Source organism: Lithobates pipiens, unplaced genomic scaffold (assembly GCF_037356315.1).
Source record: "Lithobates pipiens isolate NorthernLeopardFrog02 unplaced genomic scaffold, aLitPip1_a1.2 Scaffold_52, whole genome shotgun sequence".
Taxonomy (NCBI): Eukaryota; Metazoa; Chordata; class Amphibia; order Anura; family Ranidae; genus Lithobates; species Lithobates pipiens.
In genome coordinates, this window is record NW_027507875.1 from 4,186,746 (window position 1) to 4,212,706 (window position 25,961).

Genomic DNA, 25,961 nt, shown 5'->3' on the forward strand with positions numbered 1-25,961 from the left:
TCTGGAAATCCCAGGCGGTCTCCCATCCAGGTACTAAACTGGTCCCAAACCTGTTGAGCCTCTGAGATCAGATGAGATTGGGCTCTTTCAGGGTGGTGTGGCCGTAGGAGATTTCTTCAGGCACTCTCAACCTTGACTAACGCCAATATGGTCACCTTGGGAAACAAACAAAAAAATCAAGTCAACGCCAACAACATGAGAAGAAGTCTACAGCACCTAGTATTCCCAGGTGGTCTCCCATCCAGGTATTAACAAGGCCCGACCCTGTTTAGTCTCTGAGATCAGACGAGATCTGGTGCTTTCAGGGTTATGTGGCCATAGGCGAGCTCTTCAAGCACTCTCAACCCTCTTGACAAACACCAAGATGGTCACCTTGGTAAACAAAAAAAAAAAAAAAACAACATAAAAATAAGCCTCCAGCACCTAGTATTCCCAGGTGGTCTCCAATCCAGGTTCTAGCAAGGCCCGACCCTGTTTAGCCTCTGAGATCAGAGGAGATCGGGCGCTTTCAGGTTTATGTGCCCATAGGCAATCTCTTTGGGCACTCTCAACCCTCTTGACAAATGCCAAGATAGTCACCTTGGGAAACAAGCGAAAAAAAAACAGGTCAATGTCAACAACATAAAAAGAAGACTACGGCACCTGGTATTCCAAAGCCATCTCCCATCCAGGGACTAACTAGGCCCAACCCTTCTTAGCCTCAGAGATGAGAAGAGATAGGGCTCTTTCAGGGTGATGCTGCTGTAAGCGAACTCTTTGGGCACTTTCAACCCTCTTGACAAATGCCAAGATGGTCACCTTGGGAAACAAGCGAAAAAAAAAACAAAATGAATCAAGGCCAACAACATAAAAAGAAGCCTACAATAACTGGTATTCCCAGGTGGTCTCCCATCCAGGTACTAACCAGGCCTGACTCTTCTTAGCCTCCAAGATCAGACGAGATTGGGTGCTTTCAGAGTGCTCGGACTCTTTCCCCATCACTAATGGGACGAGGCAGGGGTGCCCTCTGTCTCCCCTAATTTTTATTCTGACACTGGAACCACTTATGTGTCACGTTCGGAATGACCCGAATATTACTGGCATATCCAAACCCTCGGCACACCACAAAATTGCGGCGTACACTGACGATCTAATTTTTTCGTCTCCAATCCACACATTTCGCTTCCCAATACACTCGCGGCTCTCCGGCGATACGGCAGCCTATCAAACTATAAAATCAATTGCACCATCGGCTGTATTGAATATATCGGTCCCGGATGGTGAGGCCAAGAGGCTATGCTCCGCTTTTCCATTCTACTGAGCTGAAAAATCTATACGTTACCTGGGCGTTGACATCGCAACGGATTTGGTGCAATTGTACCCGCTTAATTTTCTCCCTCTCCTTAATAGACTGAAATCTGATTTGGGAAACTGGCATGATTTAACACTGACCTGGTTCGGGCGCTGTAATGCATTCAAAATGACGACCCTCCCGCAGATCTTATACTTATTCCAGACATTACCGATCCGGTTACCCCCAATCTTTTTCAGACATCTGCAGGTGCTGCTCCGGGACTTTATTTGGGCGCGCAAACCGCCCAGAGCCCGTTTGCATTTGCTTGCCAGACCAAAGGACAAGGGGGGTCTGGGTCTCCCAGATCTGAGACAATACAACAGAGCGACTCTGCTAGCGAGAGTCGTTGATTGGCATTGTAATGGCCCACACAAGCAGTGGGTGGAGATGGAGATTGAGGATGGATCCATTCCCCTATTGACCTCCCCGTGGCTCCTGTCCTCCCTACCAAAAGACCTCAGAGGTCACCCCGTAGTGGGAGCTACGTTGGCTGTTGTGCGGAGGTTGTTCCGCTGCACACACATTGCTCCCCTGCCGTCACCAATGACTCCGGTTATAGGTAATCCAGACTTCCCACCGGGATTTACCAACAAGAAACTGCAACAGTTGACAGTGGTGGGGAAACAGCGTCTGGGAGAGGTGTGGTCCTCGGGAGGGCTCCAGACCACGCAAACTGTCGCCGAGCTTTCTGACCCTCCGCTTGACTTGTTTAATGCTTATCAACTTCATCACTTTCTTCTGGTCATACAAAGGGCCCCCTACACTCCTAGAGACCTGACGCCCTATGAATCCATCTGTCACAAAGGGAACCTGTGCAACACACCCTCTCCCTCCTGTACAACCTATTAAGGTGTCAGGAGGAGGAGTCGGCCCCACCATTTATCCACAAATGGGAGATTGCATTTGGCATCACATTTACCCCACAACAGATAGGGAAGATCCTGACATTAGTACATAAAGCTTCCATCGCAAACCAATATCAAGAATCAGGATACAAGATAGTCTCACGCTGGTATAGAGTCCCATACCTTCTGAATAAAATGAATAGATCGATTCCGGATGTTTGTTGGAGGTGCAATTCAGATACGGGGACCATGGGACACATTTTCTGGGCATGCCCGGCCTTGAGGAACTTTTGGGTGGAGGTGACCGGGACGATAAAAACTCTCAGAAATGTAGATATCGCAGACAACCCAGCAGCGTGCCTTCTACACTTGACCGAACAGCCTGTTCGAAAATACAAAAAAACCCTCCCGATGCAACTCCTGAACGCCGCCCGGGCCTGCATTCCCACACTGTGGAGGCAGCCTCAGCCCCCATCCAAGGTGCTTTGGTATTCCAAAGTCAATCATATTCTCCGGATGGAAGAATTGACCGCCACCCTTCACAACACTGAAGAGGCATTTAGTGTTACATGGAGGCCCTGGAGGTATTTTACTGGTACTTGAGACTACATTTGGGAGGTGAGCAGGGCCACTGTCCCAGAAAATGACTGAACATCTAACGATTACCTACGTAGGCCAAGTCTGCCCTGGGTGGCATTCCCCCCTCCCTTTTTGTCTTTATTTTTCTTTTTTTCCCCGCCGCCATCCCCCCCCCCTCTTCTCTCTCCGTCTTTGCACTCTCTTCTTCCCCCGTCCTCCCTTTTCACTATGCCTTGTCTCCTTACTAGCCTTTGGGACCCAGAAGAACCCCAGGGTTCTGGACACGACCGGCTCATATTTTACTCTGGTTCACATAGGTCATGATAAGCTGGCTCGCTGTGGTCCCAGGTGTTCTCCATGATTACATTTGTCCGAACGGAGCTGCATTAGTTATACTGTACTACATGTCGGAGGTGGGGTTTCTCTCTTTTCTGCATGAAACTCTAGGACTCCCCTCTGAGAACCCAGAGTTATTTGGCTGCCTATTTTTTGTTACCATGTAATTGTGACCCTGGGTCATGCTGTATGGTTCTACTTATACTTAATAAAAGAATAAAACAAAAAAAAAAAAATAAGTCAATGCCAACAACTTAAAAAAAAAGCCTATGGCATCGAGAAATCCCAGGCGGTCTCCCATCCCGGTACTAACCAGGTCCCAACCCTGCTTAGCCTCTGAGATCAAATGAGATTTGGCTCTTTCAGGGTGATGCAGCCATAGTAGATTTTTTCAGGCACGCTCAACCCTCTTGACAAATGCCAAGATGGTCACCTTAGGAAACAAACAAAAAAAACAAGTCAACACCAACAACATAAAAAGAAGCCTACCGCACCTAGTATTTCCAGGCGGTCTCCCATCCAGGTATTAACAAGGCGCGACCCTTTCTAGCCTCTGAGATCAGCGGAGATTGGGCGCTTTCAGGGTGATGTGCCCATAGGCAATCTCTTTGGGCACTCTCATCCCTCTTGAAAAATGCCAAGATAGTCACCCTGGGAAACAAGCGAAAAAAAAACAGGTCAACGCCAACAACATAAAAAGAAGAATACGGCACCTGGTATTCCAAGGCCGTCTCCCATTCAAGTACTAACTAGGCCCAACCCTTCTTAGCCTCTGAGATCAGAAGAGATAGGGTGCTTTCAGGGTGATGTGGCTGTAAGCGATCTCTTTAGGCACTCTCAACCCTCTTGACAAATGCCAAGATGATCCCTTTGGGAAACAAGCGAAAAAAACAGGTCAACACCAACAACATAAAAAGAAGCCTGCGGCATCTGGAAAACCCAGGCGGTCTCCCATCCAGGTACAAACCAGGCCCAACCCTGCTTAGCCTCTGAGACCAAACGAGATTGGGCGCTTTCAGGGTGTTGTGCCCGTAGGCAATTTCTTTGTGCACTCTCAACCCTCTTGACACATGCCAAGATGGTCACCTTGGGAAACAAGGGGAAAAAAAACAGGTCAACGCGACAACATAATGAGAAGCCTACGGCACCTGGTATTCCCAAGCTTTCTCCCATCCAGGTACTAACCAGGCCCATCGCTGCTTAGCCTCCGAGATCAGATGAGATTAGGCTCTTTCAGGGTGATTTGGCCGTAGGCACTCTCTTTGGGCACTCTGAAGCCTCTTGACAAAGGCCAAGATGGTCACCTTGGGAAACAAGCTAAAAAAAACAGGTCAAAGCCAACAACATAAAAAGAAGCCTACGGCATCCAGTATTCCCAGGCGATCTCCCAATCAAGACACTAACCAGACCAGATCCTTCTATGGCACCTGGTCTTCCCAGGCAGTCTCCCATCCAGCTACTAACCAGGCCTGACGCTGCTTAGCCTCTGAAATCAGACGAGATCGGGTGCTTTCAGGTTGATGTGGCCGTAAGCGTTCTCTTCAAGACACGCCTAACCCTCTTGGAAAACGCCAAGATGGTCGCCTTGAGAAACAAGCAAAAAAAACAGACAAAGCCAACAACATAAAAGGAAGCCTATGGGCTTAAAGCGGACCTTAAAAGATTGGACCCACTAGCTCTGTCATGGTTCGGACGCTGTAATGTGTTGAAGATAAACGCGTTGCCACGACTTCTGTATCTACTACAAGCCTTACCTATCAAAATACCCCAGACTTTCTTTCATGCGGTTCGCTCAATCTTTATCAAGTTCCTCTGGCGCGGAAAACATATGCGTATTGGTAGGGCAATGCTATTGCGACCGAAATTGCGGGGAGGTATTGGCTTCCCGGACCCTGCTCTATATTACACAGCGACGCACATGACACCGGTGGTTGACTGGTGCCGGTGTTCTGCCATATACTGTCCGGCCATGATATAGTGTCCGCTGTGTACTCCGAAGCTGAACGGCTCCTGCACGGTGAGTGGAGGTGGTAGCCCCACCATCCAAGCGGACATAGGGTTGTGAATATTAGAGGGCCCCTCGCAGGCGAGCTTTGCTCGCCACGCTTCGGGCTTGGCCTCGCTGCGCTCGGCTCTTTTATATTCTTACTCTATGTCCACTTGGATAGTGGGAATAGAACCTGGACTCAGTGCGCAGGCGCCGTTCATGCTCGGCAATTTTCGGAATCTGTGTTGCTGTGTACTGCGCATGCGCAGTACACAGCGGACACTATCCGATGGGGGACCATATGTGATAAGACACCGGCATGGGGAACTGAAGCTATGGGTCAAGCTAGAGCAGGAGATGGCGCGGGTTCCACTGGCTGGTCTGCCTTGGGCGGGGAGGCCATTGGAGCCCTGTGTGACTACTCACCCGTTAATTGGCCCCTCGCTCGCCGAGATGGATAGTTTTTTTCACCTTTCCCACCTGACTAACTTCCCTTCTCCTATGACCCCAATTATTGGACATCCTAGATTCCCTCCGGGCCTGTCTGACCAGGCCTTTACCAGGCAAGCCCCGAAAGGGCTTCTGAGAGCAGCCCTATTTCTTGGACCCACGGGCTTGATTCCCATGGGAACCATACTGCTAGAGCAAGTACCTGTTGCATTGGATAGCTGGAGAGCTAGACAGCTAATCCATTTCCTCGGATCACTACCTAACCATTCGTTCTTCTCTAGACAATTCCACCCCTTCGAGGAACTTTGCCTGGATGATGGCCCAATTCGTGGTTCCCTCTCTAGGTCCTATCAAATCCTGACAGACGCACAATCCTCCACGGATCCACCCTTCCTAGCTAAATGGAAAAGGGACTTACAAACTACATTCTCCAAACCACAGAAGGACAGAATACTCTTTTTCGCCCATAAGTCGTCACTCTGCAGTAAATATCAGGAGATCTCATATAAGCTGATCACACGCTGGTATCGTACACCGGTGGTGTTGGCCAAAATATTCCCCGGTCAATCTGACCGCTGCTGTCGCTGCGGGCAACAGACTGGCACCATTCTCCACATTTTCTGGGAATGCCCTAAATTACAAACATTCTGGCAGCCTGTCCTGAGACTCATCCACAAGTTCACAGACATTTCCTTAGCCAATGATCCCACAGCAGTTCTTCTCAATCTAACTCCTATGTCGAGAAAGCGTTATCATAAGTCCTTACTTAAACATCTCCTCAAGGCAGCTAGGGCCTGCATCCCAAGTCAGTGGAAAGAGCAATCTGCTCCAATGGTGACCCAGTGGTTCGCAAGGGTAAATGATATTGAACGAATGGAAGACCTGACTGCCACAATGAGGGATAAAACGTAGGAGCATGGGAACAGATGGTTCTACTGGACCCAGTTTCGCTTTTCGGAAGAATACCTCTGCGAGACATAGTAAGCTCATGGTGATCGTTGGAGATCGCTGTTCCAAACGTTGGACAGCTGATGAGCTGGTGAGCCGAGGGCGTCTCTTGCTCCCTGGGAGGGGACCCCATCCTATCCACTCTACCCACGACACCCCCTTACCCCTTCTTTTCCTTTTCTGCCATTTCCTTCCCCAATCTTCTCTTTCCCCTTCTCCCTCCTTTCAGTTCTACTATTTCCCTTCTTAACTCAAAAAAGGGAAAAGAAAATGGAATGTTCCGACCTCATTTGACTACTACACAATACTCTTCCTCTATCTATGGATATCTAAACTCTTCGAGGGTAGCAGGGCTAGTATCAATAATATTTTAAGTGGTAGAGGATCCCAACGAGATGGAGCTTTAATCTCATCTTGATATGACCGCAAAGCTGTACACGTGCTATTCTCCTCGAACTTCTTACCATTGGCTCTGATATCCATGCAATATGATCGTTTGTTTGTAACTATTTGTATCACACATTCTGTGAAGTTGCCTTTGCATTGTATGTCGCATACTACTAAATAAAAAAAAAAAAAAAAAAAAAAAAAGCCTATGGCACCTGGTGTTCCCAGGCGGTCTCCCATCCAGGTACTAACCAGGCCCGACACTGTTTAGCATCCGAGATCAGACGAGATTGGGCGCTTTCAGGGTGATGGGGCTGTAGGTGATCTCTTCGGGCACTCTCAACCCTCTTGACAAACGCCAAGATGGTCACCTTGGGAAACAAGTGAAAAAAAAAACAGGTCAAGGCCAACAACATAAAAAGAAGCCTACAGCACCTAGTATTCCCAGGTGGTCTCCAATCCAGGTACTAGCAAGGCCCAACCCTGTTTAGCTTCTGAGATCAGAGGAGATCGGGCGCTTTCAGGGTTATGTGCCCATAGGCAATCTCTTTGGGCATTCTCAACCCTCTTGACAAATGCCAAGATAGTCACCTTGAGATACAAGCGAAAAAAAACAGGTCAATGTCAACAACATAAAAAGAAGAATACGGCACCTGGTATTCCAACGCCATCTCCCATCCAGGTACTAACTAGGCCCAACCCTTCTTAGCCTCAGAGAAGAGAAGAGATAGGGCTCTTTCAGGGTGATGCTGCTGTAAGCGATCTCTTTGGGCACTCTCATCCCTCTTGACAAATGCCAAGATGGTCACCTTGGGAAACAAGCGAAAAAAAAACCGAATCAACGCCAACAACATAAAAAGAAGCCTACAATAACTGGTATTCCCAGGTGGTCTCCCATCCAGGTACTAACCAGGCCCGACTCTTCTTAGCCTCCAAGATCAGACGAGATTGGGTGCTTTCAGAGTGATGTGGCCATAGGCAATCTCTTCAGGCACTCTCAACCCTCTTGACAAACACCACGATGGTCACTTTGGGAAACAAGCGGAAAAAAAACAGGTCAACGCCAACAACATAAAAAGAAGTCTACGACACCGGGTATTCCCAGGCGGTCTCCCCTCCAGGTACTAACAAGGCCTGACTCTTCTTAGCTTCCAACATCAAACGTGATCGGGTGCTTTCCGGGTGATGTGCCTGTAGGCAATTTCTTCAGGCAATTTCTTCAGGCAATTTCTTCAGGCACTTTCAACCCTCTTGACAAACGCCAAGATGGTCACCTTGGGAAACAAGCAAAAAAAATAAAAATAAGTCGGAAGCTAGAGACAATACGGCCCGAGTCCTCAATTTAATCCATGCGGCGCATGTACAGGGAAGGCCCTTGCTTATGTTGTCAACGGACGTGGAGAAGGCCTTTGACAGGGTGGCCTGGCACTTTATGCAGGCCACCCTGGAACATATAGGTCCAATATATATATATATATATATCCAATGCAACAGGTACTTGCTCTAGCAGTATGGTCCCCATGGGAATCAAGCCTGTGGGTCCAAGAAATAGGGCTTCTCTCAGAAGCCCTTTCGGGGCTTGCCTGGTAAAGGCCTGGTCAGACAGGCCCGGAGGGAATCTAGGATGTCCAATAATTGGGGTCATAGGAGAAGGGAAGTTAGTCAGGTGGGAAAGGTGAAAAAAACTATCCATCTCGGCGAGCGAGGGGCCAATTAACGGGTGAGTAGTCACACAGGGCTCCAATGGCCTCCCCGCCCAAGGCAGACCAGCCAGTGGAACCCGCGCCATCTCCTGCTCTAGCTTGACCCATAGCTTCAGTTCCCCATGCCGGTGTCTTATCACATATGGTCCCCCATCGGATAGTGTCCGCTGTGTACTGCGCATGCGCAGTACACAGCAACACAGATTCCGAAAATTGCCGAGCATGAACAGTCCAGGTTCTATCCCCACTATCCAAGTGGACATAGAGTAAGAATATAAAAGAGCCGAGCGCAGCGAGGCCAAGCCCGAAGCGTGGCGAGCGAAGCTCGCCTGCGAGGGGCCCTCTAATATTCACAACCCTATGTCCACTTGGATGGTGGGGCTACCACCTCCACTCACCGCGCATGAAAATCTCCGAAGCTTCGTCTGCTCAGGCGCCGTTCAGCTTCGGAAATTTTCCGAAGCTTCGTCTGCTCCGTACTGCGCATGCGCAGTACGGCGCAGACACTATATCATGGCCGGACAGTATATGGCAGAACACCGGCACCAGTCAACACCGGTGTCATGTGCGTCGCTGTGTAATATAGAGCAGGGTCCGGGAAGCCAATACCTCCCCGCAATTTCGGTCGCAATAGCATTGCCCTACCAATACGCATATGTTTTCCGCGCCAGAGGAACTTGATAAAGATTGAGCGAACCGCATGAAAGAAAGTCTGGGGTATTTTGATAGGTAAGGCTTGTAGTAGATACAGAAGTCGTGGCAACGCGTTCATCTTCAACACATTACAGCGTCCGAACCATGACAGAGCTAGTGGGTCCCATATTTTAGGGTCCACTGTAAGCCCATAGGCTTCTTTTTATGTTGTTGGCTTTGACCTGTTTTTTTTGCTTGTTTCTCAAGGCGACCATCTTGGCGTTTGTCAAGAGGGTTGGGCGTGTCTTGAAGAGAACGCTTACAGCCACATCAACCTGAAAGCACCCAATCTCGTCTGATTTCAGAGGCTAAGCAGCGTCAGGCCTGGTTAGTACCTGGATGGGAGACTGCCTGGGAAGACCAGGTGCCATAGAAGGATCTGGTCTGGTTAGTGTCTTGATTGGGAGATCGCTTGGGAATACTGGATGCCGTAGGCTTCTTTTTATGTTGTTGGCTTTGACCTGTTTTTTTTAGCTTGTTTCCCAAGGTGACCATCTTGGCCTTTGTCAAGAGGCTTCAGAGTGCCCAAAGAGAGTGCCTATGGCCAAATCACCCTGAAAGAGCCCAATCTTATCTGATCTCGAAGGCTAAGCAGCGATGGGCCTGGTTAGTTCCTGGATGGGAGACAGCTTGGGAATACCAGGTGCCGTAGGCTTCTCATTATGTTGTCGGCGTTGACCTGTTTTATTTTCCCTTGTTTCCCAAGGTGACCATCTTGGCATGTGTCAAGAGGGTTGAGAGTGCACAAAGAAATTGCCTACGAGCACAGCAACCTGAAAGCGCCCAATCTCGCTTGGTCTCAGAGGCTAAGCAGCATTGGGCCTGGTTTGTACCTGGATGGGAGACCGCCTGGGTTTTCCAGATGCCGCAGGCTTCTTTTTATGTTGTTGGTGTTGACCTGTTTTTTTCGCTTGTTTCCCAAAGTGATCATCTTGCCATTTGTCAAGAGGGTTGAGAGTGCCTAAAGAGATCGCTTACAGCCACATCACCCTGAAAGCACCCTATCTCTTCTGATCTCAGAGGCTAAGAAGGGTTGGGCCTAGTTAGTACTTGAATGGGAGACGGCCTTGGAATACCAGGTGCCGTATTCTTCTTTTTATGTTGTTGGCGTTGACCTGTTTTTTTTCGCTTGTTTCCCAGGGTTTTGGCATTTTTCAAGAGGGATGAGAGTGCCCAAAGAGATTGCCTATGGACACATCACCCTGAAAGCGCCCAATCTCCGCTGATCTCAGAGGCTAGAAAGGGACGCGCCTTGTTAATACCTGGATGGAAGACCGCATGGAAATACTAGGTGCGGTAGGCTTCTTTTTATGTTGTTGGCATTGACTTGTTTTTTTTGTTTGTTTCCCAAGGTGACCATCTTGGCGTTTGTCAAGAGGGTTGAGCGTGCCTGAAAAAATCTACTATGGCTGCATCACCCTGAAAGAGCCAAATCTCATTTGATCTCAGAGGCTAAGCAGGGTTGGGACCTGGTTAGTACCGGGATGGGAGACCGCCTGGGATTTCTCAATGCCATTTCTGAGAGTTTTTATCGTCCCGGTCACCTCCACCCAAAAGTTCCTCAAGGCCGGGCATGCCCAGAAAATGTGTCCCATGGTCCCCGTATCTGAATTGCACCTCCAACAAACATCCGGAATCGATCTATTCATTTTATTCAGAAGGTATGGGACTCTATACCAGCGTGAGACTATCTTGTATCCTGATTCTTGATATTGGTTTGCGATGGAAGCTTTATGTACTAATGTCAGGATCTTCCCTATCTGTTGTGGGGTAAATGTGATGCCAAAGTCCCTCTCCCATTTGTGGATAAATGGTGGGGTCGACTCTTCCTCCTGACTACTTAATAGGTTGTACAGGAGGGAGAGGGTGTGTCGCACAGGTTCCTTTTTGTGACAGATGGATTCATAGGGCGTCAGGTCTCTAGGAGTGTAGGGGGCCCTTTGTATGGCCAGAAGAAAGTGACGAAGTTGATAAGCACTAAACAAGTCAAGCGGAGAGTCAGAAAGCTCGGTGACAGTTTGCGTGGTCGGGAGCCCTCCCGAGGGCCACACCTCTCCCAGACGCTGTTTCCCCACCACTGTCAACTGTCGCAGTTTCTTGTTGGTAAATCCCGGTGGGAAGTCTGGATTACCTATAACCGGAGTCATTGGTGATGGCAGGGGAGCAATGTGTGTGCAGCGGAACAACCTCCGCACAACAGCCAACGTAGCTCCCACTACGGGGTGACCTCTGAGGTCTTTTGGTAGGGAGGACAGGAGCCACGGGGAGGTCAATAGGGGAATGGATCCATCCTCAATCTCCATCTCCACCCACTGCTTGTGTGGGCCATTACAATGCCAATCAACGACTCTCGCTAGCAGAGTCGCTCTGTAGTATTGTCTCAGATCTGGGAGACCCAGACCACCCTTGTCCTTTGGTCTGGCAAGCAATTGCAAACGGGCTCTGGGCGGTTTGCACACCCAAATAAAGTCCCGGAGCAGCACCAGCAGTTGTCTGAAAAAAAGTGGTGGTAACCGGATCGGTAATGTCTGGAACAAGTATAAGATCCGCGGGAGGGCCGTCATTTTGAATGCATTACAGCGCCCAAACCGGGTCAGTGTTAAAGCATGCCAGTTTCCCAAATCAGATTTCAGTCTATTCAGGAGAGGGAGAAAATTAAGCGGGTACAATTGCGCCAAATCCGCTGCGATGTCAACGCCCAGGTAACGTATAGATTTTTCAGCTCAGTAGAATGGAAAAGCGGAGCGAAGCCTCCTGGCCTCACCATCCGGGACCGATATATTCAATACAGCCGACGGTGCAATTGATTTTATAGTTTGATAGGCTGCCGTATCGCCGGAGAGCCGCGAGTATATTGGGAAGTGAAATGTGTGGATTGGAGACGAAAAAAATTAGATCGTCAGCGCACGCCGCAATTTTGTGGTGTGCCAAGGGTTTGGATATGCCAGTAATATTCGGGTCATTCCAAACGTGACACATAAGTGGTTCCAGTGTCAGAATAAAAATTAGGGGAGACAGAGGGCACCCCTGCCTCGTCCCATTAGTGATGGGGAAAGAGTCCGAGCACTCTGAAAGCACCCAATCTCGTTTGATCTTGGAGGCTAAGAAGAGTCAGGCCTGGTTAGTACCTGGATGGGAGACCACCTGGGAATACCAGTTATTGTAGGCTTCTTTTTATGTTGTTGGCCTTGATTCGTTTTGTTTTTTTTTCGCTTGTTTCCCAAGGTGACCATCTTGGCATTTGTCAAGAGGGTTGAGAGTGCCCAAAGAGTTCGCTTACAGCAGCATCACCCTGAAAGAGCCCTATCTCTTCTCATCTCTGAGGCTAAGAAGGGTTGGGCCTAGTTAGTCCCTGGATGGGAGATGGCTTTGGAATACCAGGTGCCGTAGTCTTCTTTTTATGTTGTTGACATTGACCTGTTTTTTTTTCGCTTGTTTCCCAAGGTGACTATCTTGGCATTTGTCAAGAGGGTTGAGAGTGCCCAAAGAGATTGCCTATGGGCACATAAGCCTGAAAGCGCCCGATCTCCTCTGATCTCAGAGGCTAAACAGGGTCGGGCCTTGCTAGTACCTGGATTGGAGACCACCTGGGAATACTAGGTGCTGAAGGCTTATTTTTATGTTGTTGGCGTTGACTTGTTTTTTTTTTTTTGTTTGTTTACCAAGGTGACCATCTTGGTGTTTGTCAAGAGGGTTGAGAGTGCTTGAAGAGCTCGCCTATGGCCACATAACCCTGAAAGCACCAGATCTCGTCTGATCTCAGAGACTAAACAGGGTCGGGCCTTGTTAATACCTGGATGGGAGACCACCTGGGAATACTAGGTGCTGTAGACTTCTTCTCATGTTGTTGGCGTTGACTTAATTTTTTTGTTTGTTTCCCAAGGTGACCATATTGGCGTTAGTCAAGGTTGAGAGTGCCTGAAGAAATCTCCTACGGCCACACCACCCTAAAAGAGCCCAATCTCATCTGATCTCAGAGGCTAAGCAGGGTTGGGACCAGTTTAGTACCTGGATGGGAGACCGCCTGGGATTTCCAGATGCCGTAGGCTTCTTTTTATGTTGTGGCCGTTGACCTATTTTTTTCCGCTTGTTTCCAAGGTGACCATCTTGGTGTTTGTCAAGAGAGTTGAGAGTGCCTGAAGATATCAGCTACGGCCACATCACCCTGAATCTGTTCCATCTCGTCTGATCTTGGAGGCTAAACAGGGTCAGGCCTGGTTAATGCCTGGATGGGAAACCGCCTGGGAATACCAGGTGTCGTAGGCTTCTTTTTTTTTTCAAATATAATTTTTTCTCCAAATAGGGGAAGACGGTCCCCCGAGTACATAATGCAACAGAGAAATACAGAGCAAAAAGCAGCTGAACAATACTTGATACAGGTATATTCGCAACTGTGAGTCTGCCTTCCATCAATCACAATGATTCGAGGCACGGATAAAGTACTGTACTAAGATCCAGGGTCACACAAACCCCCAGGTCCCTCCGGCATAATCCATCCAGAGGGGGGTGTGGGGCCGTCATTCCCAATTTTCCACTCTTTCCAAAAGAGAGAGGGGGTGGAGGGGGTGAGAGATAGGGGAGGAAGGCAGAAAAGAGAAGGGTTGAAAGATCAGAAAAGGAGAAGAGGGGACGAGACACGATGGCAGCCACTGTCCAAGGGGCCAGTCAAGGAAAGCTCAGAGCACTAAGGCGATAGCAGGCGACATCCTTCCAGCGAGAATATAAAGGTATTCCAGATGTCTCAGGTTTGTTTAAAAAATTCTTGTATACCTTGTGATGTGAGGATCAAGTCCTCCATTTTTTTTAATGTCCTCTATTTTCCTAAGCCAGTGAGTAATGAAAGGGGGGGAACATTTTTTCCAATAGAGAGGGATGCAGGATTTCGCCGCATTTATCACATGCCGTAAAATAGATTTTTTTGTACTTCTTAATGGGAATCTGTGAATGGTGCAAGAGAAAGAATGCAGCCTCTTCCTGGATGGAGAAGTCTGTGAATTTTTGTGTTATGCATCGGATCTCTGTCCAGAAGTCCACCAAGCTGAGGCAGGACCAAAAAATGTGCAGCAACGTGCCCTCTTCTTCTCCACACCTCCAGCATATGTTCGAGGAAGAGGAGAAACATTTCTGCAGCTTTGATGGTGTCAAATACCACCTGGTGAGAAGTTTAAAATTCGTCTCCTGTATCTTCGTGCACAGCGACATTTTGAGAGCCAAAGTGAAAATGCGTTGTCTCTGTGCTGGGGAAAATTAGCAATTAAGGTCCTTTTCCCAGTTGGACAGACAGGTTAAGTGTGGGTAATCTGTTTGAGAGAGAATGTGGGCCAAAGGGCCTTCGCTCCTGCATAGAGTCTCAAACTCCGTCTGAGGGTGGGCGAACGTTTGAGGATTGGGGATGGAATGGAGAAAATGATGTCGTTGCGCCGCTCTCCAAAAAGGCAGTTGGAAAAGCCCTGTCGGATCTGTTAGGGTTGAGAAAGAAGGCCATTTTCCATCAATGACGAATTTAGACGCATTGTCTAGGTTGGAATTTCTAAGTGGGTCCCCAGTTCAAAGGTTGGATGGCCACGTATAGGGAATAGGGGGGAAGTCAAAGACGTGAGTGTGTTTTGGGTAGCGATCAGGTTACTGACTTTCAACTAAGCCCCTATAGTGGGATGTGACATAAATTCTGTGGGTAAATACTTATAGCACCACATGGCGCTTCTTAGCGGAATTCGGGAGTGAGCTTAGAAAGTTTGTTTCGATTCCAGTCCAATACACGCCCCAGATGGGAGGCCAGGTAGTAGCGTCGCAAGTTAGGGAGAACCAACCCTCCCTGTTGTTTAGACAATGTCAGCTGTGACCGCTTAAGTCTGGGATTTTTGTGGGCCCAGCTAAATTGAGTGAGCAAGGATTGAGCTTGCTTAGAAAACAGAACTGGAATCTGGATCGGGAGAGCTTGGAAAAGATAAGTAAATTTAGGGAGTATGTTCATTTTAATGAGATTGCATCTGCTGAACCAGGAATGAAGGCCAGAATGCCACCCGTGAAGCAAACTGCGGATCTTAGTGACAAGGGGTGGGGGGAAGTTCAACATAAACGTACGCGCGATGTCCAGTGGAATGTAAGTACGTGAGTATATCTTACTTATCCATGCCAGCATCCGTTCACTCAGACCTATATGGCGAAGGACCGAGAACATTAATGTCCATTTGACCCGATCAAAAGCCTTCTCGGCATCAGTACTCATGAAAAGACAAGGGGTCCCAGATGACTTTGCTTTACGGATTAGGGTAAGCACCTTAGTGGTGTTGTCCCTATCTTCCCTGGTGGGAATAAAACCTAACTGGTCAATATGTATAAGGGACTACAAGTGATGTGCCAATCACGTGGCGAGGAGTTAGAGAATAGTTTTAGGACCGAATTTTGGAGGGAAATGGGTCTGTAGCTCCCACATAGGCCCGGGTCTTTGCCCTCCTTAGGTATCAACGAGATGTGGGCTCTAAGGGTATCCTCAGGAAAATCCCCATTTGAGCTCAGAGTATTAAATAAATTCACCAAGCGCGGGCCGAGAATAGGGAGGAAGGTCTTAAAGTATTGTGCGGTATATCCGTCAGGGCCCGGAGCCTTACCCACCTTCGGAGGTCCCACGGCCGTCTGGACTTCTTCCAGTGTGATCGGGTCCTCCAAGTACTCCCGTGATTCCGATGAGAGGGTTGGTAGACCAGAACCGGTTACATATCTGTCTATGTTGTCCTGTCCAGACCCTGAATCGGGCAGGTTGTAGAGATCAGAGTAACATTTTTCAAAGACTTCGACTATTTGGGTTGGGGTAGAGGCCCTCTGGCCATTCTCATCTATCAACTGTGGTATGTAAGAGCCAGATTTCAACTCCTTTACCGACCTGGCTAAGATTTTTCTGCATTTGTCCTCTGACTCCTACGTCAGTTTACGACAAAACTGGAGTGCCGCTTTCGCTTTATAATGGAGTAGGACAGCAATATGGGTATGGAGTGTCCCCAATTCAATCTCTAAGGTCCGTAAGGGGGTATGTTTATGTTTCGCTTACACAGAGGCAAGTTCACGAAACAGATTAGCAAGCTGTTCCTTCCGTGTTCGTTTGATGCGCGCCCCGTGCCTGATAAGTACCCTGCGGAGTACTGACTTGTGAGCCTCCCAAATTATCCCCGGGGCACAGTCCTGCTTTAGTTTTCTTGGAAATAAAGGTCCAATTCCCTGGTCACATCTGCTAAAACTTCCGGTATCTGGAGGAGGCTCTCATTAAGGTGCCAGAATAGAGACCTAGGTGAGGGGTAGGGAGCGAGGAGCAAGAGGCAGAAGTGTCAACCGATGGCGAAAGGGAACATTAAAGTCCCCACCTAATATCAATTGGCCCTCCCGAAAGTCACATAATCTGTGCAGGGTAGTTCTGAGGAACGTGTCTTGGTGATCATTGGGAGCGTACACAGTGGCAAATGTAAAAAGGCGCTCTCCAATGTGGCCCCTAAGAAAAAGATATTGGCCCCCAGGGTCCACCAGAGAATCCTGGAGAACCCAGGGGAGCCTGCTAGAGATCAGAATGGAGAGGAGGGGTTAGTAGAGTGGTAGACCTTAGGGAAGGATCTCGACCATAGAAAGGGGAGGCTAGTATTTTTAAAATGTGTTTCTTGTATAAAGGCCACATCAGTACAGGATGTGTTCAGTTTTCACAGGAGGATCCACCGTTTTTCAGGGGAATTCAGTCCCTTAACGTTTAGAGAGGTGACCTTGACTGAGTCTCCCATCGCTCCTCGGGGAGGGGGAGGGGGACGTCAGAGAAAAGCAAAGAAAGTTGAACCAAGGTAGGTTTTGGGTAGGTAATGCATGGTGGGAACTAAGGGGGAGAAAGGAAGGGCAAATGGAAGGAAAGGTAAAGGGAAAAAGAGGCCGGGCACCTCAACCCCAGGGGGAGAGGGAAATTAAGGGTTGTCCGCACTCAACAGTACAGGAAGGGTATACTAAAACAGCACAATTATGCTATAGCGCTTACCAGATGTACACTGGGTTTAAAGCGCTGTCCTACTTGGGTTATTGGGTAGACAGGTCGGAGAGGGAGCCCCCGAATCCTAGTCCCCCCAGTCCCGGCAGTGGTAAATGTCACGTCTGATACCGGTATGCAAATAAAAGACAATCAGTAACATCAAAGAAACAAAAAACAATAGTATAACCAAAACGGAGGTAGAGCATATAACTGTCAGCACTGAGGGGTCTCCTCGGCTCGCCCTAAACATAGGCATGCACGAGGGAGCCCGTCACAACAGAAAAGGCATCACAGAATGGGATCCACCACCCCCCGTCCCATACCCCTAAAGTACATGCAGTCCCCGAACAAATGCATTTCTCCCTTTGGCAGATTGTCCTCTCCTTACCCCCTCTCCCCCGTCCACGCCCCGGGGGGAAAAGGGGCAGGGAAGGGGGGAAAGGGGGAGTGGAAGGGGGAAAGGGGGAGTGGAAGGGGGAAAGGGGGAGGGAAAGGAGGGAAGGGAAGGGTGGGAAGGGGGGAGAGGGAGGGGGGAAACAGGGGAGAGGGGACAAACATGCAGAAATGTCAAGTCCTTTAGCGCACTCCCACCAGCAAACACCCGGACCCCATAAATTTCAACTCCTCCCCTCCATGGTCACCACATCAAGATGAAAGAGGAGCAGCCCTGGTCGGTGCATGGAAAATCCGGCAGGCAAGGGGCTGGGGCCACCATCCCTCCATCCAATGGGAGACTTCACCCGAGCAGCAGTCCTGGGGCCCGCCAATTAGTGTCTCTCCTGCATCGCCATCGGGGGCTGTGTAGAGCATCCAGAGGGAGGCTGGGACCGCCCAAACAGTAAGGGGTAAATCCTCCAGGGGGGTCCAGAGTCACCCTGGAGGGAAGCAGTGTCCTGTACCAATAGGCTCAATAAATAAGTCATCCAGGGTCCCCGAAAGCTGCAGAAGGCAATGTCGGCAAAGAGTAGGTGGGAGCCAGAGGGGGGGACAAGGGGCGCATCCAGGGGGAGGGGACACATATGCGGGAATGTCAAGCCCTTCCAGTACAGCGCATTAGGTATCACTCAGACCCCCCAAAGTGCAACTCCCCCATCTAAGGTCAAGACTCCAGAAGGGAAGATGAGCCGCCCTGGTCTGTACATGAAAGAACCTGCTGCCAAGGGGTTGGGGCCATCATCCCTTCCTCCAATGGGAGATGCCACCGGAATGAAAGCCCCGTGTCCTGTCAAGTGGTGCCCCTCTGACAATGTCGTTGTGGTATATGTGGAGCATCCAGGGAGAGGCAGGGACCACCCAAACAGTGAGGGGTAAAGCCTCCAAGGGGGACCGGTGTCAGACAGGAGGATAGCGGTGTCTTGTACAAGTTGGTTAATTAGACAAGTCATCCAGTGTGTTCCTGTGAGCAGCGGAAAGAAAGGTCGGTAAGGATTATGAATGGGTGGGGGCCAGGGAGTGCATAAAACTGCCACCACGGGGCAGAGAGGGCAAGGGGATGAAACTCAGATCTGGTAGGTGGGGGCGGGGGTGAGGAGTGTCCCTCATATTACTCACGTTGGCCATACCTCAAAGCTGAGCGCTCTGCATACCCAGGACGTTCTTCTGTATAATCTAGCCTATCTGTATACATTAGCCTGTCTTTTGTACACATTAGTCGGTCCTCTGCATACACTAGTCTGTCTGTATACACTAGTGTATACAGATAAACTAGATTATACAGAAGAACGTCCTGGGTATGCAGAGATGGAGGCTAGGGTATACAGAGAGAGAGGCTAGAGTATGCATACTTGCTAGTGTATACAGACGGACTAGTGTATACAGAAGACCGGCTAATGTGTACAAAAGACAGGCTAATGTATACAGATAGGCTAGATTATAGAGAAGAACATCTTGGGTATGCAGAGAGAGAGGCTGGGTTACACAGAGAGGCTGGTGTATGCAGACTTGCTAGTGTATACAGACGGACTAGTGTATAGAGAGGCTTGGGTATACAGAGAGCTAATGTATAAAGAGCAGCTAGTGTATACAAAAGACATCCAAGGGTATACAGAGAGATTCGTGTATGCAGAAGACTGGCTAGTTTATACAGAGAGGCTAAAGTGCTGGGTATGCAGAGATGGAGGCTAGGGTATACAAAGAGAGAGACTGTGTTACACAGAGAGGCAGGAGTATGCAGACTTGCTAGTGTATACAGATGGACTAGTGTATACAGTAGACCGGCTAGTTTATACAGAGAGGCTAATGTGTACAAAAGACAGGCTAGTGTATACAGATGGGCTAGATTATACATAAGAAGGTCCTGGTTATGCAAGAGATGGAGGCTAGGGTATGCAGAGAGAGAGGCTTGGTTACACAGACTTGCTAATGTATACAGACGGACTAGTGTATACAGAGGACCGGCTAGTTTATATAGAGAGGCTAATGTGTACAAAAGACAGGCTAGTTTATACAGATAGGCTAGATTATACAGAAGAACGTCCTGGGTATGCAGAGATGGATGGCTAGTGTATACAGATAGGCTAGATTATACAGATAGGCTAGATTATACAGAAGAACGACCTGGGTATGCAGAGATGGAGGCTAAGGTATACAGAGAGAGAGGCTAGAGTACGCATACTTGCTAGTGTATACAGATGGACTAGTGTATACAGAGGACCGGCTAGTTTATACAGAGAGGCTAATGTGTACAAAAGACAGGCTAGTGTATACAAATAGGCTAGATTATAGAGAAGAACGTCCTGGGTATGCAGAGATGGAGGCTGGGTTACACAGAGAGGCTAGTGTATGCAAGCTTGCTAGTGTATACAGACGGACTAGTGTATACAGTAGACCAGCTAGTTTATACAGGGAGGCTAATGTCTACAGAAGACCGGCTAGTGTATACACATAGGCTAGATTATAGAGAAGAACGTCCTGGGTATGCAGAGATGGAGGCTAAGATATACAGAGAGAGAAGTTGAGTTACAAAGAGAGGCTAGTGTATGCAGACTTGCTAGTGTATACCGGTGGACTAGTGTATACAGAGAGGCTTGGGTATACAGAGAGCTAATGTATAAAGAGATGCTAGTGTATACAAAAGACAACCAAGAGTAGACAGTGGGGCTCGTGTATACAGAAGACCGGCTACAGAGAAGCTAATTTGTACAAAAGACATATACAGATAGGCTAGATGATACAGAGGAAGGTCCTGGGTATGCAGAGATGTAGGCTAGGAAATCCAGAGAGAGACTGTGTTACACAGAGAGGCTAGAGTATGCAGAAGACCGGCTATTTTTTTTTACAGATAGGCTTGTGTATACAGAAGACAGTCTGGGGAATTCAGTGAGGCTAGTGTATGCAGAGAGGCTGGGACACCGAGACTATTGTAAAAAGAAGGCAGGCTAGTGTATATAGATTACGGGCACCTGTATACAGAAGACAGAGAGGCTAGTCTATATTGAGTGGCTGGTGTACACAGAGAGATTAATGTATACAGAAAAGCTAGCGTGTAAAGAAGACAGGATTTTATTTTTTGCTAATGCAACTACTTCTGAAACATGTAAAGTGCTTTTTTCATATTTTGGTGCTGTTAAAAAGTGGTGATATCAATGTGACAGTTAATGTGGAGAACTACAACCATTCAAAATAGAGCAAAAGAGTGCTAAGTTTATTTTGTTAAGTCATTGACTGATAGATATTAAGTAATTGGCCGTTATTGGTTTGGCAGTACATGGTTTATTTTGATGTAAGAGAGTTTTATTCTCTACTTATAGCCGAGTTTTAGACGACTTTATTATTAGCATTATTCGCATTATTCATATATATTATTGCAGTGAGACGATATTGCTTTTAAAAGATTTGTATTATTATACATAGCATTGTTAGCAGACCAATAGGACAATTTACATGGCTTAATATTGCAGAGCGTAATTTATCAGGAAAGAGATTCAAAGCGTTAGTTGCAGTAGCTTCATAAAACTGAGAAATCGTTGCATTACTCTAAGTTTAAAATAGGTTCCGGCAGCACTGAAAAGACGATATTAGATGAGTGATCTACACATTTCGTTTACTATTTCACTATACCGGCTAAATGTTAATATGTTAATATGTGCTGCGTGTAAGGTAGAAATTAGATGGTTTAGTGTTTATACTAGTAATAAATATAGCAAAATAACTATAACGGGTTTAAGTGGAAATACACGAAATAACAGCAACAACGTGTGTAGGTTTTTATCAATCAAGTTCATTACGTGTCTTTAATCATGTAGTGAATATACCCCAATATTGGAGCACAAGGATGAGAAAGCATAATAACTAACAGAGGATGACATGGCAAAAAGACAAACTGCATTAGAAATGTGAATGTGAATTAGAGTTGAAATGCCAATCGCCACGGCTACGTACAGCAAAGTGTGAGCTAAGCAGCTAAATATTCTGCAATAGCAGAGATTAAGTATTGCAGTCGAAATGAGATCGGAAGCGTTAGTTGCAGTAGCTCCAAAATGACTGAGAAATCATTTCATTACTCTAAATGTAAAAGTTATCCCGGTAGCACTGAGTGGACTGATATTAGATGAGTGATCGTTCTAGTACAAATTCAGTTTCCTATAGCAGAGAGATGCCAGCTAAATGAGAGACGAGCAATTAAACTGTTCACGGTAGCATTGCATTACTCTTAATATGTGCAGCGTGTAAAGAAGCAATAAGATGGTTTTGTACTATCCTAAAATTAGCAGTATACGTAATAAAGGTGAGTAGGTAACCTGGATTTAGACATAGCAAACTCTATAATCGAATTTAGCAAAATTAGAAAGGATAATATTGAGACAGTATATACAGGTCGAGTTTAAGTGGAAATACACAAAATATCTAGCTTACCTTTACATTGTTAAATAGAGCGTTGCAAAGAAATACCAAGGCAGAATGTCGGAATAGCAATTAGATGAGATGATTGCTGTAATCATGAAATATCAGCAACGACTAGGTTTCTATCGGATGAGAAACTATAATAACTGGAAAAGTATGACATGGCAAAGAGACAAATTGCATTAGAGATGTGAGATGGACATGAAATGTCAATCCCCATTGGTTATTTACATGTAAACGCGGCTACATACAGCAAAGTGTGAGCTAAGCAGCTAAAGGGTATTTAAGAGTAAATTGACGTAGCTTGAAAATTCCAACGTGTAAATCGTTCCATTAATTATGTTACGCACGAAGACGGCTTACACTGACTGTTTTCCGTTTCCACTGGTCATCGGCATAATGTATCAGTAACCATGAACATTAATAGTGATAGACAGCTTACATTAGGATGTATGCATGATGTGAATGTAAAATAGTTGCATTATGTGTTATTAATTTAATCAAACTGTATTGCTATGCTTTGCTAATGCAACCACTTCTCAATCAAGTAAACCGTCCCACTGCTTTTCTCACATTTTGCCGCTGTTAAAAAATGTGTTGCAAGTGTTATGTGTTACAAATGGTTATCAGTGTGACAGTTAATGTGGAGAAGAAGTAATACACAAAATAGAGTCAGAAAGAGAATCCAATTGCATAGAGGTAGCGAGAGATGGTTGCATTAATCTTAATGTGCAGTGTGTAAAAGGTTTTAAAAAGATGGTTTTGTGTGACTTTTGCTTTAACGTAAAATTAGCTGTAGACATTATAACTTGTTACAATGATTTAGAGATAGTAATCTCTATAAAATAATAATAATAAGTATAGCAAAACAAATTACGAAAATTTTGAGGCAGTATGTATAGGTCGAGATATAGTGAATACACAAAAGGGATCAAGGGATAGTAGCAAAGTCAAGGGATAAATGCAAAGGTACTCTATTTAACAGTAAATTGACGTAGCTTGCAAATTCCAACGTGTAAATCGTTCCATTAATTTTGCTGCGCACGAAGACGGCTTACACTGACTGTTTTCCGTTTCCACTGGAAAGAGAATCCTATTGCATAGAGGTAGCGAGAGATGGTTGCATTACTCTTAATGTGTAAAGGTTTTAAAAAGATGGTTTTGTGTGAATTTTGCTTTAACGTAAAATTAGCTGTGGACATTATAACTATGGTTAGATTTACAATGATTTAGAGTTAGTAATCTCTATAATATAATAATAAGTATAGCAAAATAAATTAGGGAAATATTGAGGCAGTATATATAGGTCGAGATAAAGTGAATACACAAAAGGGATCAAGGGATAGTTGCAAAGTCAAGGGATAAATGCAAAGGTACATTATTTAAGAGTAAATTGACGTAGCTTGCAAATTCCAACGTGTAAATCGTTCCATTAATTTTGTTACGCACGAAGACGGCTTACACTGACTGTTTCCACTGGAAAGAGAATCCTATTGCATAGAGGTAGCGAGAGATGGTTGCATATGGCAGAAAGACGGCTTACACTGCTTTTCTCACATTTTGCTGCGGTAAAAAGAAATGTTTTGTCACTGTGTTTTAACTGTGACAGATAAGGTGGAGAAAAAGAAGTAATACAGAAAATAGAGTCAAACAGTGGAAACGTTTATTTGTCATGACAGCTGATACTGGTTGAGCAATAAAACTGATTTATTAAGATGTAAGACTAGTTTTATTCTCTACATATAGGCTTTTAACAGAGTTGTATAATATAGGCGACCAATAGGACATTTAAATGGCTTAATATTGTAGGGAGGAAGTATCGCTGTTCAAAGGTAAGAGATTGAAAGCTTAGCTTGAAAATGGCCGAGAAATAGTTGCGTACCAATGAGAAAGCTTATTGATTGACTGGTTGATCTTTGCATTACACAATCCTATTATTATTATTATTATTAAGATCATAGTGCAGAGAGATACTCAGTTAATGTCAGATATACTCGGTCAATGTCAGAAAAGCAATAAAACTGTTTACATCGTTAGAGAGCGATAGTTACATTACTCTTAGTATGTGCAGCATGTCTGGTAGCAAATGGATGGTTTTGTGAACATTTTGCATTAAGGTACAATTAGCGGTAGAAGTGAATAGATTTAAGCGTATTTTGAGATAGTACTCTCCATTTCTAATAAGAAATAAAGAAAAATAAGTCAGGATGGTGTGTCAGGACTGTCACATACTCACAGTCCCGGTACAAATATGCAAAATAGAGCAAAAGAGTACATGGTTTATTTTGATGTATGATAGTTTTATTGCATGCTTGATGTGGATGATTAAAATCGTGTAGTGATCTATATTTAGCATAAGAATGAAAAGGCATAACATGGCAATGAGACAAACTCCATTAGAGATGTGAGCTAGATGAAATGATGAAATGTCTCTGTATAGCCCAGATTGTCTTCTGTTATCACTTAGCCTACCCTCTAAATTCACTAGCCTCTCTATATACACCAGCATGTTTACACTAGCCGGTCTTCTGCATACAATAGCCTGTCTTCGATATACACTAGCCTATGTTCTGAATACACTAGCCCGTCTTCTGTCTTCTGTATGCCCTAGCCTGTCTTCTGTATACATTAGTCTCTCTGTATAAACTAGCATCTCTGTCTTCTGCATCTCTGCATCCCAAACTGTCTTCTGTAAAAACTTGTCTCTCTTTATAGCCTGTCTAGCCTTTCTTCTGTACACACTAGCTTCTCTGTATACACTAACCAGGCTTCTATATACAATAGCTTCACTCTATGCACTAGCCTTTCTGTATAATCTAGCCTCTCTATATACCCTAGATAGTGTTCTGCATCTCCGTAGTGGTAGCCTCTCCGTAGAAGCCAGCCTTTATTCTGTATTCACTAGCCTTTCTTCTGTATGCTGTAGTCTTTTATATATACTAGCTTCTCTGTACACCCTTGCATCTCTGTAATACACTAAACCCTCTGTATACCACAGCCTGTCTTCTGTATACACTAGACTGTAAACACTAGCTAGAATACACCAGCCTGTCTTCTGTACCCACTAGAATCTCTGTATACACTACCCAGTCTTCTGTATACACTGTCAGCTTGGATGTATACCCAAGCCTGTCTTCTGTATACACTAGTCTCTCTATATGCACTGTCCTATCTGTATACACTCGACTCTCTCTATACACTAACCTCTCTATATACACTAACATCTTTGTATATACTAGCCTCTCTTTAAATTAGCCTCTCTGTGTACCCCAGCCTCATTGTTTACTCTAGCATCTCTGTATACTCAAGCCTATCTGCATTCACTAGCCTGTATTCACTAGCCTTATATATACTAGCTTCTCGCTTCTCTGTACACCCTTGCATCTCTGTACACTAGACTCTCTGAATACACTAAACCCTCAGTATACCACAGCCTGTCTTCTGTATACATTAGACTGTAAAAACTAGCTAGAATACACCAGCCTGTCTTCTTTACCCAATAGACTCTCTGTATGCACTACCCAGTCTTCTGTATACACTGTCAGCTTTGATGTATACCCAAGCCTGTCTTCTGTATACACTAGTTTCTCTATATGCACTGTCCTTTCTGTATACTCTCGACCCTCTCTATACATTAACCTCTCTATATACACTAACATCTTTGTATATACTAGCCTCTCTTTAAATTAGCCTCTCTGTGTACCCCAGCCTCACTGTTTACTCTAGCATCTCTGTATACTCAAGCCTATCTACATACACGAGTCTTCTGTATTGTGTATTAACTAGCCTTTCTTCTGTATGCTGTAGTCTTCTATATATACCAGCTTCTCTGTACACCCTTGCATCTCTGTAAACACTG

The 25,961-nt window shown here is 46.2% G+C and overlaps 8 pseudogenes; 3 read left to right on the plus strand and 5 right to left on the minus strand.

Annotated features, from left to right (window-relative positions):
- Positions 1-204: 204 nt before the first annotated feature.
- LOC143957416 (5S ribosomal RNA) lies at positions 205-323 on the minus strand (annotated as a pseudogene).
- A 3,906-nt stretch (positions 324-4,229) lies between these two features.
- Positions 4,230-4,348, minus strand: LOC143957465 (5S ribosomal RNA; annotated as a pseudogene).
- A 2,720-nt stretch (positions 4,349-7,068) lies between these two features.
- On the minus strand, positions 7,069-7,187 carry LOC143957336 (5S ribosomal RNA; annotated as a pseudogene).
- Positions 7,188-7,288: 101 nt separating this feature from the next.
- LOC143957375 (5S ribosomal RNA) lies at positions 7,289-7,407 on the minus strand (annotated as a pseudogene).
- A 319-nt stretch (positions 7,408-7,726) lies between these two features.
- LOC143957413 (5S ribosomal RNA) lies at positions 7,727-7,845 on the minus strand (annotated as a pseudogene).
- Positions 7,846-9,797: 1,952 nt separating this feature from the next.
- Positions 9,798-9,916, plus strand: LOC143957624 (5S ribosomal RNA; annotated as a pseudogene).
- A 3,060-nt stretch (positions 9,917-12,976) lies between these two features.
- LOC143957417 (5S ribosomal RNA) lies at positions 12,977-13,095 on the plus strand (annotated as a pseudogene).
- A 95-nt stretch (positions 13,096-13,190) lies between these two features.
- Positions 13,191-13,310, plus strand: LOC143957576 (5S ribosomal RNA; annotated as a pseudogene).
- The last annotated feature ends 12,651 nt before the right edge of the window (positions 13,311-25,961 follow it).